Source organism: Mandrillus leucophaeus, unplaced genomic scaffold, assembly GCF_000951045.1.
Source record: "Mandrillus leucophaeus isolate KB7577 unplaced genomic scaffold, Mleu.le_1.0 Scaffold378, whole genome shotgun sequence".
In the NCBI taxonomy this organism is placed as follows: Eukaryota; Metazoa; Chordata; class Mammalia; order Primates; family Cercopithecidae; genus Mandrillus; species Mandrillus leucophaeus.
The window spans coordinates 609,542-622,624 of NW_012104009.1; positions in this window are offsets into that span (position 1 = coordinate 609,542).

A 13,083-nucleotide genomic window follows, 5' to 3' on the forward strand; every position below is an offset into this window, starting at 1 on the left:
AAGTGGTGTGTGTCTCTAAAATTTGTTTTCACATTGTAAATATCAATTATTTTTAAATGCAAATCCTTTAGAGAACATATTTATTTTATTGAGAACTTATACATTAGATAACATGTTAAATGCTTTGCATAAATTATATTTCTCATCTTCTGAGGTAAGTTGGTATTACATATGCAAAATCTGAGGTATGAAGAGGTTACATAACTTGCCCAAATCTTATAGCTACAAAATCACTAAAATGGGAGTCAATATCAGGTCTCCATGATGACAAGGTCCATACATTCAACAGCTAATAAATACTATTTTCCAAAGTTAGGTATAAATTGCTAACCTCACAACAAATTTTTAAGTGACAGGAAAGAAAAAGAAAGATATCAAGGAACTCAAATATCTGATGTATTTATTTATTAGAAAGTTTGAGTCTCTCCCAACATGTTATTCTATTTAAAAATTACTATATAAGAAATATAAGAAATTTGGCCAGGCATGGTGACTCACACCTATAATTCCAGCACTTTAGAAGGCCGAGGCAGGAGGATCACTCAAGCCCAGGAGTTTAAGGTTACAGTGAGCTAGGATCGCACCACTGCACTCCAGCCTGGGTGACAAAGCAAGGCCATGACTTTAAAAATAATAATAAAAAGAAGAAGAACAAAGAAATATATGGATAAGCATGAATAAAGGGCAACCTCTAGTTTTCTTTGGCTCCTAATATTTAAATTAACATTAAATTCTTTAATATTTTAATAACTCATGTATATATAAGAATAAGACTTTTTTATTCTTATAATCTGCTCTACAGATGAGAAGTGAGAAGTGACATAAAATTCAACCTAACACTTTTGTGGGGAATTTTTCTCTGACAAGCTTTGCCTCCTTTAAATCTCCCACTAGAAAATAATCATCTTGAACATTTTGTTTGTTACTTTACATTACACAGTACTTGAATAATTGTTACTTTACATTATGCATGTGATATGTTTTGGCTCTGTGTCCCCACCCAAATCTCACCTTTAACTGTAATAATCCCCAGATCTCATGGTGACAGGTGACAACGTGCCAGCAGTCCTCGCTCACTCTCAGCACCTACTCGGCCTCGCGTCTGCTCTGGCCGTGCTTGAGGAGCCCTCCAGCCTGCCACTGCGCTATAAGGGCCCCTCTCTGGGGCCCGCTGAGGCCGGAGCAGGCTCCCTCTGCTCGCAGAAAGGTGTAGAGCGAGACGCAGGGGCAGCAGCAGGGGCTTCCTGCCATGCTGGCAGGCGCAAGCAGTTCGGGGTGGTGGGCCCGGCAGGCACTCGGAGTGGCTGGCCTGCACCTGCTGGGCTCGATTCGGAGATGAGCTCCCTCTGGGCTGCTGGAATGCCCGGACTGAGTGCTACAGAGTCCCGCTGAAGTGCCCCTGAGAAGTAAAACTGACTGGGTTTCTGGGATGGGTGGGGACCTTGAGAACTTTTGTGTTTAGCTAAAGGTTTCTAACGCACCAATCAGCACTCTGCATCTAGCTAAAGGTTTGTAAACGCACCAATCAGCACTCTGCATCTAGCTAAAGGTTTGTAAACGCACCAATCAGGACTCTGCGTCTAGCTAAAGATTTGTAAATGCACAAATCAGCACCCCATCAAAACAGACCAATCAGCTCTCTGTAAAATGGACCAATCAGCAGGGTGTGGGTGGGGTAAGATAAGGGAATAAAAGTAGGCTGCCTGAGCCAGCCCTGGCAACCCACTGGGGTCCCCTTCCACACTGTGAAAGTTTTGTTCTTCCTCTCTTTACAATAAATCTTGCTGCTGCTCACTCTTTGGGTTCCCACTGCCTTTATGAACTGATAGCACTCACTGCGAAGGTCTGCAGCTTCATGCTCGAGACCAGTGAGACCACAACCCACTGGAAGGAACCAACAACTCCAGAGGGGCTGCCTTTAAGAGCTGTAACACTCACTGAGAAGATGTGCAGCTTCATTCCTGAAGCCAACGAGACCATGAACCCACCAGAAGGAAGAAACTCTGGACATGTCTGAACATCTGAAGGAACAAACTCTGGACGCACCATCTTTAAGAACTGTAACACTCACCGGGAGAGTTCCCAGCTTCGTTCTTGAAGTCAGCGACACCAAGAACTCATCAATTCCAGACACAATGGGAAGAGCCTGGTGGGAGGTAATTGAATCATAGAGGTGGATTTTTTTCTGCCTGCTGTTCTCATGATAATGAATAAGTCTCACAAGTTCTGATGTTTTTATAAAAGAGCAGTTCCCCTCCACACGCCCTCTTGCCTGCTGCCGGGTAAGATGTGTCTTGCTTCACCTTTGTCTTCCACCATGATTGTGAGGCCTTTCTCAGCCATGTGAAACCGTGAGTCAACTAAACATCTTCCCTGTGTAAATTACCCAGTATTGGACATGTCTTTATTAGTAGCCTGAGAACAGACTCACATAGTAATCAATATTGTTGGGGGTCTAAAATTAATTATGTTTATTTATATAATTTGACCAAACCATTAATAGATAGTTAAAAGCGGTCAATTTTTTTAGCTGGAATTTGACATATTAGGACAAAAGTGCTTATAAGACAACACTGTAATTACTTGAGGTGTAATAAAGTCATATCTTCATATTTTTTACAACTCAATTAGAATGATCTTGCAGGCTAAAGAAACACATAAAATGGCAAACATTGTAAATATGAATGCTTTCAAATATTATTTTGTGAAGAACAATAGCTATTACAGTGTCATCTTAGCCATTATTTACTAGGGAAATAAAACAGCCCATTACAATCTTGATTGTTTTTCTTAGTGCCAATGTAATTTTAATTGTGTCTCATTGAATAGAAATTAAAAGGCCCCAATGATGCTTGAAAAAATCTATCCTTGAAAAATTAATTGATCTTAGAAAAATACCATATTACGTTTATCAAAATTCATTGGTTTCTTATATTTGTGACCCACAAATAGAAGAAAATGAGAGAAATGTGTGAGCTACGTACAAGTCACTTTCTGAATGGTTTGGCAAACTTAGAAAAGAAACTGAATGATTTGGTAAACTTAGAAAAGAAAATCCGTTAAGCATTTGTTTTACAGTAGCTACGAAAATGAATTTGATGCTTTGAAAAACAAGTTTTTCATGACAAATTGCGAAACTTATTCCACTTCTTAATGGTCATTATTTTTAAAAATAGTTAACAAGGTGTTTTCAATTGTGAAATTTTACAAACAGCAAAATCCATCCACCTCCAACTCTTCAAAATGTGGAGACAAACACGTATGCCAGCCAGATATCTGTCTCCTCAAGATGATAATAAAGTGCCATAATTTTAAAAGAAAATAGGACCAATGACATACAAACATTTCATACAATGAGAAAGGTTGATCCCAAGCAAATTTAACTGGCAACCTAATTCATATACTTTTGCTTCTAAGTGCTAGAAACTTTATCATATCATGCAGTCTCTGTGCAGACTGGCATTTAGGATCTATCTTTTCCGTACCCCATAATTGATAGGAGATTTTCTTATTTTGCAGAATCATTCTACACTGGTGAGCTCATCTGTTGTTCGTCATTGAAAGTGAGGTTCTAAATGATAAGAACTCACTCTGAAATGGTGGAGAATTCTCCATATTAGCAAGGTTCTCAAGGGTATCATAAAAACCATGCAAAATCTCACCATGTGTCTAATGTTTGTACGTAAACTGCTGGTTAATTTCTTGTTTTAATCTGCATAGACATGATAAAAATCTGATATTTCAATATTTACATTTTTATGTTTTACTTTTACCTAGAAATTTATCAATCCAATCAACATTGTCCAACAATTAATATAACTGAAGATAAGTGAATTTTTACTATCTCAGTCGCAGAAGAAAACATATTTCTTGAGCATGCTTTGTGCATGCCACAGTAAAAGAAAAGGTAAAACCATGTAAAACAGGTTACATACAAGAAATGTTGAAACACGAGTTTAGTTCTGTGGTAAAGTAAAATAATGATTAGCCTTAACGTTGAAATTTATAGTAGTAAAGTATTATTCACATTTTAGCCACTTTTTTGAAAAACAAATGAAATTATGGAAATTCAAACAAATTAATGTTTTCTGATAAATTTTTATTTCTGTAACGTATGTCTAAAATAAGTGGGACAGATGCTTGAACCAAACCCACTTTTTCATGTAATATTTCTTATTTATAACATATTTTACAGAATATAAATTATTCACACTGTATAAAATGGCAAATTACATATTATATACATATATATTCTTAGTTTATAAATTTTGTGTTTTGCATGTAGAACATAGGATATACTTCTTGCACCGAATGTCACAAATAAAATACAGGCACAAACAAAATAAGGGTTTTCTTGTAACATATTTAAAGCAGTTGGCATAAGATTTAAAAGATGTTTGAAATCACAAATAAGAAAATAGTGTTAATGAATTGAAATGTAAAATTACTCAGTAAAATTTCATATATTTATTTTTATTTATCTATTAATTGTGATAAAATAAATCCTAGTTATCCAAATGTTTCCACCATCTCAAAAACAGTAATTTGAAAAAGGTATTAACACATATATGCACACGTTTCAGTTTTGAACTGGAATTAACTTTTGAATATTTATTATTTTCATCAAAGATCACACGCAGAGGAATGTTTAATTAGAAACAATGAAAAATAATCATTGAAAATTATTAAATAACAAAAAATGGCAGACCAGGACAAACGTCAGAGAATAAGTAAGTCTTAATTCTGCTGCTTTATTTTTCAATATTCTCTTATCTCCTTGCAGTCTCTCAGAAATGTTTCATAATTTTATGTCACCAAATTATTTAAGTGTAGCAAAAGAGTGACTGTTATCTTTTCTTCTACCATCCCAAGTGTTGTTACATTGGTTTCATTGGTGTATACACTGATTCTGTTGTTTTTGTAGTGCTTTATTTTTTTCCCATGGAAATAAGGGGATTTTTAAATGAAATTTGAGAAATAATAAAAACATTGTTGAAATAAAATTTACTGACTGTTAAATTGGTTCAGGCACTCAAGAAGCAGATGCTAAGACAGAATTTTTCATGTAAGGGTTATATTGGAGAAAAATATCTGTGAAGGATAAAGGACAGAAGAAGAAGAGAATAAGGCAAATATTGACTCTAAAATCCAGGTCTGACAGCTGAGAAAAAAAGAGAAGAAAGGAGAAGGTTTTAAAAGTAGAAAGAGCCTGAGACTGTGGTTCATGTCTGAGAAAATGTTAGCCCAATTGGTAGAGATCGGTAGTTAGGCTGGATTTGGGAAGTGGAAATCCATGCTGTTAGACCAACCCATTCATAGCTTCCATCTTTGTCTAGACATGCTAGAGAAACTGAACACAGGAGGCTCTCTGATATGTATGTTCCCTCATGTGAGCAGTAAATCCTTCCCTGAGAGGCAACGGGTGTTACATCTTCACATCTACCAAGGATCGTTTCATAGGAGAGGAATTGCTAGGAAAACCATAGCAGGCTGGGCGCAGTGGCTCACGCCTGTAATCCCACCACTTTTGGAGGCCGGGGTGAGCAAATCACAAGGTCAAGAGTTCGAGACCAGCCTGGCAAACATGGTGAAACCCCCATCTCTACTAAAAATACAAAAAATTAGCTCCACGTAGTGGCAGGCACCTGTAATCCCAGCTACTTGGGAGGCTGAGGCAGGAGAATCACTTGAACACAGGAGGTGGAGGTTGCAGTGAGCCCAGATCGGTCACTGCATTCCAGCCCTGGCAACAGAGTGAGACTCCAAAAACAAACAAACAAACAAACACCATAGCAAAGACTGCTAATTCACTAGCAATTCAGGCTCTCATTTACAGACCTCAATGAACTTCCAACCAGTATATACAGATGTTTGTACAGATTGCAGGGTATGACTTCAAGTGAAGTATTTTAGAAAAAAAGGCAGAGGTAGATGTGGTTCATTGGATTTGCACATAAAAGTCAAAGTGTCCTCAAGATAGCTGAGATGAGAGATAAAAGGACAGCTGGGTTCCCAGTGAAATCCTGGTATATGTACACCAAATAAGGACGGCCTGCCTCCAGACTTCTTATCAGTAGAAAGTCCAGTCCCTACTCGGTTTAAGCATTGTTTTGAGATCTGTTATTAGAAATAAAATTCAATTACCAATACAAAGAAAATGTACAATTCACATTTTTATAATTATTACTGAAATTCCATTCAAAAAGACCATTTCAAGTGCAGTCTACCCTTGCCACTAAAGGGTTTTTCACCTCACACTTTCCTCAGTGCTTAACAATATCAACATTTTAAATTTAATCTGATAGTAAAATGTGCAGAAGTTTTTAGTTTTCTTTTCCCAATGTTGTTTAAATTATGCTCTTCTGATCATCACTGAGGCTGAACAGATTTTCATGACTTGATTGGCCCTATTGTTTTATGAATTGACAGCTCTAATAATTTTTTATGAATGGTTTTTATTTTTTAGTCTACATTTAAAAAGTGCTTTTATATCATTTATATTCTTATTTTATTATTTGGACCTAAGGTACCTGTAGTGAAGTCAATTGCAGTCTCTAATTAATGGGACACTGCATTAGGAGTACAAGCAAAGGTCTGCCTTTTCTTTTCTTATTTTCTTGTTATATTTTATCAGATAAACATTATTGTCATTTTCACAGCTTTCTCAAATACAGGTTTTGTCACACATTTTTAAGTTAGTATTAAATATGCCAGTATGTAGAGTAAAATTTATTACAAAGAATGAATTTATATATTTATATTAGTCTGTTCTCATTCTGCTAATAAAGACATACTTGAGACTGGGTAACTAATAAGGCAGTGAGGTTTAATTGACTCAAAGTTTAGCATGACTGGGGAGGCATCAAAAACTTACAATCATGCATGGCAGAAGGGGAAGCAAACACTTTCTTCTTCAGATGGCAGCAGAAAAGAAAAGAATGAGCAAAACGGGGGAAACACCTTATAAAACCATGAGATCTCATGAGAACTCGCTCAATATCATGAGAATGCCATGAGAATAACTTTCCCCGTGGTTCAGCTACATCTCATTGGGTTCTTCCCATGACACATGGGGATTATGGGAACTACAATTCAAGATAAGATTTGGGTGGGGACACAGCCAAACCATATCAATATCTGACTCTAAATATATATTGTATTTAAACATTTATTAGATGAATTAGGACTTAACTAAGTCAAAATTCACTAAGAGAAAGAATATTTTTAAATTTGCAATGGAGACATAAGATTAGGTAAACCAGAGGCCCTTGAGTTTCAAGTTGCTGCACTAAATTACTCTCACTTATAGTTGTATAAATGAGATCTGATTCTCTTCATACCTGAATATCATAGCTATCATTTTTAATGTTACTTTATTATCATGTTGAACATTGTAATTACAATATGCTTTGCATTCTTACTTAGAGCAAATTCATCATATATCAGATGGTTTATACTTTCACCATTTTTTAAAAGCCGAACCTATATAGAAAGATTATCTTTGGGGCCCTTAGGTTTTCTTTGACACCATCAAGATGTTATCACTCAAATTTTTTATTAGTCACATTCCACAAATATGCCATTAAAACCTTTAGTTATCACATAATAAGAGTGAAAGTTTAAAATATGTGATTAAACACTACCTGTATTTCATTCAGCAATCAGAGAAAAAAAAAAAAAACAGATATGTTCTGTAAATCCTCTCATTCGACCATTAAAAGTGGTTACAAAAAGTTATTCATGAGAATACTCTCTAACGTATTCAGAAGTGAGAAATAAGGTTCAAAGAATGTAAGGGCCTAGGGTCTTAAATTGTCTCATGTATTATAAGTACATCTAAGTCATACCTCCTGAAATAATAAGAAGTATGTGGGAACAAATAACCAGAAGGAAAGATTTTTTTCAGAGGAAGTTTTTTTTCATTCAGGTCTACATTGTTTTGTCTTACACATACTCTTGAGGAACTTGTAGATGTTTTATATATTTCCAAAAATTTCTAATACAATTTTAAAACTCTCCTTTTCCTAGTAAAAAATATGTTTTATTACTCAGTTTCAATTATGTTGAGCATAAATTTATGAAATTTTATATAGGTTAAGTAAGTATAGATACATCCTTTTTTTCTAGAACTCACATCAACTTACATATGAATATTTTAAGCATATTTTTAAGTATACAACATGGTATAGCCTAATTTTTAAATTTTTCAAAAACATTCATAAACTAAAAATAGAAAATTAACCTAGTCTATAATTACACCAATTAATATAGCCATGTGTTTTAAAACTTGCATATGTGTATGTGTGTACATGCATATAAAAACTTACAGCATTATCTTGATAGTTGACATATACATTTTTCTTAATAAAATGGTCCTTTTGTAGACACTAACCTAGAGATTTTCATTGAACAGAGGTTAGAAACTTTTTTTATATCTCTATGACTAATTTTCATAGTGGTCACTCCCTAAACAAAGAAAAATCTACTAAAAAAATACACAAAAATTGCACATTTTATTAAAATGAACTGTTTTATCTTTAAGATGTCATGTCCATCTTTACATGCCACTAAATATACTTGAAAATATTATTGCAATGGCAACATTGTTCCTTAATGAGTGCCTCATAATAACCCAAGCCAAATAAATTTCTTTTGTTGGATATTTTACTTACTGCTTTTTTTGTTTGTTTTTGCTAGACTAAAGTTTATAAGTAACCATTCTTAAATGTGACACAACAATATATCCTAAGTTACATTTAGTTGTATATTTGTTTTTTATCTAATGGAAAAGAAAGGCTTAAATATTTTACATTAAATTGTTTTCCAAGTAATAGAAATTCATGGGTGCAGGAGCTTTTAATTTCTTTAGTTTCCATTTCTCTCTTGGATTGCTAATTTCATTTACCTTGAGAGTCAAGAGATAAATTGTATGCAGACACACACACACACACACACACACACACACACACACTGGCTCTCTCGATAATCATGACTTGAACACATCAGTTGTCACTCTTAGATTAGACCAAAACATTTGTAAAATGTTTTATCTTTAACAAACATACACTATGGACAAAAAATAATATAAAAATTAGAGAAAATAAGACGTGACAAGGTCTTCAAAATATTTCAGATTCAAATAATATTTTAAATTTCTTTATAAAACAGACATCTGCATTAGTCTGGTTTCACACTGCTTTAAAGATACTAAAACTACCACAGACTGAGACTGAGTAATTTCTAAAGCGAAAAGGTTTCATTGACTCATAGTTCCAGATAGCTGGGGAAACCTCAGGAAACTTACAATTATGGTAGAAGGGTAAAAGACACATCTTACATGGTGGCAGGCAAGGGAGAACGAGCAACAGCAGGGAAAACTGCCTTATAAAACCATTGGATATTGTGAGAACTCGCTCACTATTATGAGGAAAGTATGAGGGAACTGCCCCAATGATCCAATCACCTTGCTCCTGGTCCCTCCCTTGATATGTGGGGATTATGGAGATTACAATTCAAGATGAGATTCGGGTAGGAACACATGACTGTGTTTTGAAATGTGAGAATGTGAGAATTGGAAGAGGCCATAGGTGGGATGATATGGTTTTGAAATCCTCACATTTCAATCATGCCTTCCCAGCAGTCTCCCAAAGTCTTAACTAACATTGGCATTAACCCAAAAGTCTACATTCCAAAGTCTCATCTGAAACAAGGCAAGTCCTTTCCACCTGTGAGCCAGTAAAATAAAAAAAATAAGTTTGTTCCTTCCAAGATACAATGGAGGTACAGGCATTGGATATATACACCTGTTCCAAGTGGGAGAAATTAGCCAAAACAAAAAGGTTACAGGCCCCATTCAAGTCCAAAATCCAGTAGGGCAGTCATTACATCTTAAAGCTCTAAAATAATCTCCTTTGACTCCATGTCTCACATCCAGGTCATGCTGATGCAAGCGGTGGGCTACAACAGTCTAGGGAAGCTATGCCCCAGTGGCTTTGCAGCGTATAGCCTTTCTCCTAGCTGCTTTCACAGGCTGGAATTGAGTGGCTGTGACTTTTCCAGGTGGACGGTGCAGGCTGTCAGTGGATCTACCATTCTGGGGTCTAGAGGATGGTGGTCCTCTTCTCACAGCTCTACTAGGTAGTGCCCCAGTGGAGATTTTGTTTGGGGGGTCTGATCCCACATTTCCCTTCCACACTGTCCTAACAGAGGTTCTCCATGAGGATTCACTCCTGTGGCAAACTTCTGCCTGGATATCCAGACAACTCCATACATCCTCTCAAATCTAGGCAGAAGTTCCCAAACCTCAATTCTTGACTTCTGTGCAAACAGAGGCCCAACACTACATATAAGCCATGAAGGTTAGGGGCTTACACCCTCTGAGGAAATGGGCTGAACTATATGTTGACTTATTTTTGCCATGGCTAGGACAAAGGGCACCAAGTCTTGAGCCTGAACAAAGCAGCAAGTCCCTGGGCACAGCCCACGAAACCATTTTTTCCTTCAAGGCCTCTAGGCTTATGATGTGAGGGGCTGCTGTGAAGACCTCTGACATGCCCTGGAGACATTTTCCTCATTTTCTTGGCTATTAACATTCAGCTCCTCGTTACTTATGAAAATGTCTGTAGCCAGCTTAATTTTTTTCTCAAGGAAATGAGTTTTTCTTTACATCACATCATCAGGCTGTAAATTTTCCAAACTTATATGCTCTCCTTTCTTTTTAAACATAAGTTCCAATTTCAGAACATCTCTGTCAAGTTCAGAGTCCCACAGATCTCTAGGGCAGGGGCAAAATGCCACCAGTCTATTTGCTAAAACATAGCAAGAGTGACCTTTGTTCCAGTTCCCAATACATTCCTCATTTCCATCAGCCTGGATTTCATTGTCCGTATAACTATCACCGTTTTGACCAAAATCATTCAACAAGTCTCTAGAAATTTCCAAACTTTCCCACACCTTCCTATCTTCTTCTGAGCTTTCCAAATTTTTCCAGCCTCTGCCTGTTACACAGTTCCAAAGTCACTTCCAGTTCTCAGGTATCTTATAGCAATGCCCCAGTACCTTGGCACCAATTTACGTATTAGTCCGTTTTCACACTGCTATAAAGAAATACATGAGACTGGGTAATTTATAAAGCAAAGAGGTTTAACTGACTCATAGTTCCACATGGCTGGGGAGGTCTCAGAAAACTTATAATCATGGCAGAAGGTGAAGGGGAAAGCCAGGACCTTCTTCATATAGTGGCAGGAGAGAGATGTGTGAGTGTGGGAAAGGCCAAATGCTTATAAAACAACCAGATCTCATGAGAACTCACTCACTAACATGAGAACTGCATGAGGGAAATCGCCCTCATGACCCAATCCTTGTCCCTCCCTCGCCATGTGGGGATTATGGGCATTATAATTTGAGATGAGATGAGATCTGGGTGGGGCACAAATCTAACCATATTCATATCATAAATAATTAAAAAAATATAAACTTATATGTTACTGTATAAGAGAAAACTGCAAAGTTCTTATAGTTACCCACAAATCAAATAGGTATGCCTTAGCTCATGAAACTAATTAAACTTGGGACTGAATAGTGTGTGAAGTAATCACATTTAAAAGATGTATATAAAAGTTCTATAGCTCAGACGTGGGCTCTTTCTCTTAGTGAACCAATTGTTTATCACATGATATAGTTTACCAAGTGAAAAAGTTCTGTGATTCAATTTTGATTTAATATCTGACCATGTATCATGTATACTTCAAAATGAAGTTGCATTTTGCTACCATTCTCCACAAATGATACACTCTTCTCCCAATTTTACAACAACAGTATAATGTTGAAGATCCATTTCTTGCAAAAGAACATCATGTAATACCAGGCACATGTGTATGAGAAGTAGCAAAAAGAATCATTATCAAATAAGAATAAATTTTCTATATCTTTGTTGAAGTCTTTATTTTCTTCTTTGAATTCAAAAGATATGTTAAACACACAGGCACTCAAGTACACATAAATAACACACGCACACACACTACTTTTATATAAACAAAATTGTAACTTGAGTTTTCAATTCCAGTATCAAAGAGGTATCTGGTAGTGTTGTTGTTGTTGTTGTTGCTGCTGTTGTTGTTGTTTAATCTCGGAAAACAAAACTGTGGAGATGCATTGGTCTGCCAAAAACATCGGTATGGTTTAAGAAAGGAAATTGGTAGGAAATGTAGACCTGAGAATGAGTGTCTGACATTTGAAGATTATGCAAGGACCCACAGCATGCATTTTAAAGGAAGTTTTACATGAGTGGGATGAGAGGAGGGAAAGTAAAAAGTTAATGGCAGTTTTTTGGCAAACCAATAAATCTTGAAGAATTTTCTTTGCTTCCTTTATTGCCTTTAGTGAAAACCAAGGGCAACTAAGGAAGACGCGTAAAGTGAGCATTTAAACTGTAAAATCAATGTTCTGTGGTCTAAAACTGGCTTTGCTTTTTCTTGTATACAAGATCTTTGGTAACATCTATTCACCTCACTTTCTTCCTTCACACAACCTGTAAAACGGTGCTTAAAAAGAGATGCTACATCACGAGATGGCTGTGATGATTGTGAGTGATCATACATATGAAACATATCATGGAGTTGATACATAGTAAGGATTTGAACTTTGTTATTTATTTTGCTATCAATATCAGTTCTGACTTGATAGGTCCAAAAAGTGAAGTAAAAAAAAAAAAAAAAGAAGAAGAAAGTATACTACCAAACATGGGGGAACCATACTACTCCTAACAAATATAACCCAGTTTTCATGTTATTTTCTATAATATACACTTATTTCTCTAATCTGAGTGAATCTTCATACACTTTCCTTTATTAGAAGGTCTCCTCCCTCATCATATGGCTAAATCATAGGACAAATTGGAATTATCTGTGAAGCTCAATTTAGCATCTAACTTGTAGAACTTCATCCAATTTCCCCGATAAAAACATAATGCCAAATTAGTGATATTACAAGTAATAGTAATAAGCATAGGAACTGATAAATTTTACTGAGAACATATTGTTTGCTGGGCATTTTGTAAGCAATTTATATACACTTTCTCCTTCA